Here is a 4,058-nt window from a genome sequence, read left to right on the forward strand (position 1 = left end):
ATCAATCCCTTCGTCCTCCTTTGCTAAGTTCTAAATTGCTCCCAATCCTCAGGTCTATTGTTTTTTCTAGCCAATTTGTATGCCTTTTCCTTAGACCTATTAATATCTCTAAATTCCCTTGTAAGCTTTGGTTAGGCCTCATTTCCTGTTTTTCGTTTGCACCAGATAGGAATCAACAATGCTGCAGTTCACCCATGCACTCTTTGAATGTTTGACATTGCCTATCGTCATCCCTTTAAGTGATGTTGCCCAATCCATTATAGCTAACTCGCGCCTCATACGATCATATCTTCCTCAATAAGATTCAGCAAATAGTCTCATTGTCAACTATGTTATTCTCCATCTTGATAAAGAATTCTATCAGGCTATGATCGCTCATCCCCAAGGAGTGTGGCACATCTAGATTGCCAATTATTCCTTTCTCACTAAACAATACCCAGTCTAGGATGGCCTGTAATCTAATTGGTTCCTCAAAGTACTTGTCCAGAAAAACATCCTCTATGCACTCCAGGAATTCCTCCCCTACAATATTGTTACTAATATGATTTGCCCAATCTATATGAAGCTTAAAGGCACCCATAATTACCGGCGTTCATTTAAAGCATGTGTCTCTAATTTCCTGTTTAATGCCATTCCCAACATCACCACTACAGTTTGGGGGTCTATATACAACCCTCACTAATGCTTTTTGCCCCTTAGTGTTTCTCAGCTCTACCCAAACAGATTCCACATCGTCGCAGCTAATATCTTTCCTCACTCTTGCTTGAATTTCTTCTTTAGCCAGCAATGTAACACCACCACCTTTTCGTTCTTGTCTACCCATCCTAAATAATAAATACCCCTGGATGTTCAATTCCCATCCCTGGTCACCCTGCAGCAATGTCCCCGTAACAGCGACTATATCATATCTGTTTACATCTATTTGCACGGTAAATTAATTCACTTTATTGTGTATGCTCCTCGCGTTAAAGCACAAAGACTTAAGGCTTGTCTTTTTAACATTACTTGTCCCTTTCCCACTATTTTTCACTGAAGCCTGGTTTGATTCTTGCCCTTGATTTCTCTGCCTATCACTTTTCTTATTCCCTTTTCTGCCTTTTGTTCTTGTCCTTTGATCCCCCTCATCTAACTCCTTGCATATGTTCCCATCCGCCTGCCATTTTAGTTTAAACCCTCCCCAACCACTCTAGCAAATATTCCCCTGAGGACATCAGTTCTGGTCCTGCTCACGTGTAACCGATCCAGTTTGTACTGGCCCTCCCTCCCCGAGAACCATTCCCACTGCTCCAGGAATCTGCAACCCTTCCCCTCGCACCATCTCTTCAGCCACATCTTCATCTGATATATAATGATATTCTGCTCTGTCAAGCACGTGACACTGGTATTAATCCTGAGGTCCTTTGAGGTCCTAATATTCAACTTACTTCTTAACTCCCCATATTCTGCTTTTAGAACCACATCCCTGTGTTTTAACTAATGTTGTTTGTACCAATGTGTACCACGACCACTGGCTGTTCACCGTTCCCCCTTCAGAATGTCCTGTATCCACTCTGAGACATCCTTGACCCTAACACCAGGGAGGCAATATACCAACCTGGAGACTCGTCTGTGGCCACAGAAACACCTATCCATTCCCCTCACAATTGAATTCCTTAAAACTATTGTACTCCCACACTTTCTACTCCTCCCCTGAGCAGCAGAGCCATCTGTGGTGCAACGCATTTGGCTGTTGTTGCTTTCCACTGAAAGGCCTTCCCCTCAACAGTGTCCAATGAGACATATCCGTTTTGCAGGGAATAGACTACACTGCCTGCCTCATCTTCTTGCTCTGGCTGGTGGTCACCCATTTCCTTCCTACCTGTGGCCTTAGCCTGCAGTGTGACTACTTCTGTATACGGGTTTGTACAATACCCTCCACCTCGTTGATGATAAAAAGTGTCACCAGCCGCCGCTCCAGCTCTGAAACCAGGGCATTCAGGAGCTGCAGCTGGAGACATTTCCTGTACACATGTTGGACCCGAGCACTGGAACTGTTCCCAGCTTCTCACATAGAGCAGCAGGAGCACACCATGGCTTTGAGCTCTCCTGCCATGAATTAATCCTTTAACTTAAATTAAACCTTCTGTAAGATACTTAATATCAAATAATATCAATTGCTCTAAGGCCCTTCTTCCCTGCTCTTCGTTGTTACAGAATGTAGCCCTTACAAACAATGAATGACAAAATAAGACCTTAAAAACGAAAGCGATAAAAGTACTATATACTTAACCGACCGTACTCACGGTGCTCACATGGTCACCTAGTTCCCTCCTCACCGAATTCCCAAAGCAGCACGCCAGTGCAGACTGTGATCTTGACTGAGTGACACTCTTCCCAGACTGCTTCATAGCGATGCTGACTGCAGGACATTTCCCAGGCTGCTTCACAGCGATGCTGACTGCGATTTCCATTGTTTCCATCTGTCTTTGAAACTGTACCCTTTTAACAATATAATGCTTTGCATGTTGCTGCTATTCTCATCAATCTCTTTGAAATTGGAATCTTGCATCATCTATTTAGAACTGAATAGTCCTTTTGCACCATACATGCTAAGACCCCCGCCATGCTTGCTTATTAGCATGTAAAATACTTCGACATGTGAACTCTTTTGATAACTTCAACTTTCAGGCTGCTTGGCCACCAAGTTTAATTATATCACACACAAAGACAGAGCAGCCCAAACCCCCATAAACGTTCTTAACAATTAGCGAGAAAATATGTTGAAAATTATTATTCTCTCATCAAACTCAGTTAGCATTTTATAAAAGCAAGACACTGCGGATTCTGGAAATTCGAAAAATACAACAGCAAGTACTTGGAAAAGTTGGACTGCAAACGTTAACTCTGCTTCTGACTCCACAGCTGCTACCAGAACTGATGCCTTTTTTTCAACGCTGCCCTCCTTTGCTTCAAACATTGATTGTATCGAGAGATTTGCAAGACTTTTTTGGGAACATTCGTTTCGCGGACTTTGCGATTGCCATCCTCCTTATTGAGAGCTTAGCTTTCAAAGAACAGGTGTGCCATTGTTGCGAAATGGCAATGTACCGGCAGGAACAGCGATGTCAGTAAAACAATCTCAATGTTAGAAGTGTGAAAGAAATTGTTAGAGGACGCAGTAAAATGTCAATGAAATGGCAGCACGGAATTCAAGGAGATCACTTTTTGCGGAAAGGGGAAAAATATGCGACGTATAGGGTTTTGAATTCTGGCGGAATAAACATAGTCATGTGGGGATATTTAATTTGAAAAGATGAAATGTGCTTTGCCATAAAAAAATGCTTCTTCACACGACCGGACCTTCAGCTGCGTTCTTCCAGCTGAAATAGGGAAAATGAAAACAACCGTTGCCATAACTCGGATTCGAACCGAGGTTGCTGCGGCCACAACGCAGAGTACTAACCACTATACGATCACGGCGCCACATTCCCGTGACATTTTGGTTCTCTAGCTGCAGGGAAGTAGCACACCCTCACTACCGAGCAGCTTTGCAGCAGCGCTCTAGGTCGCGTCAGGCGATCACTGAAGAGCGATTTAAACTTCCAAGCTTCTGATCTATCCTGTTCATTGCCCGCCAAATTACAGGCATTGAATTGAATGGCGTGAATGAAAGCCCTTCTCCAAAATATTGTCTTCGTGGCGCTTGTCAGCTTGCATTTGAGAGACATTAATTAATTAATACGGTTGTACAGAACCTGTGGGTCCGAATCAGAGTCTGATTCCTGACAAGAAAATCGTCAGATGTTCTCCAGCTTCATACATACAAAAGCAAAATATTGTACATGCTGGAAATCAGGAATAAAAACAAAATTTTTATCAAGTGCACAGGAGGCCCAGCAGCAATTTTCGAAAGGGAAACTGATTTAATGCTTCAGGCTTATGACATTCCCTGAGAACTGAGTTTGCTGCAGCCACAACACAAAACATTAATTTACTGGGAATAAGAGTAGGACCTTTCCCTGGTCTGAAGTAGAAAAAAAAACACACCCTCCCAAACACCGGGCTCTCAGATTGAAGAC

The 4,058-nt window shown here is 43.1% G+C and overlaps 1 non-coding gene across 1 annotated transcript; it reads right to left on the minus strand.

Moving 5' to 3' along the window:
- Positions 1 to 3,387: 3,387 nt before the first annotated feature.
- Positions 3,388 to 3,459, minus strand: trnah-gug. The gene has a single exon. It is a non-coding gene; the product is annotated as a tRNA-His (tRNA).
- Between the last annotated feature and the right edge of the window lie 599 nt (positions 3,460 to 4,058).

The sequence above is a fragment of the Carcharodon carcharias genome, chromosome 19 (genome assembly GCF_017639515.1).
Source record: "Carcharodon carcharias isolate sCarCar2 chromosome 19, sCarCar2.pri, whole genome shotgun sequence".
Classification (NCBI taxonomy): domain Eukaryota; kingdom Metazoa; phylum Chordata; class Chondrichthyes; order Lamniformes; family Lamnidae; genus Carcharodon; species Carcharodon carcharias.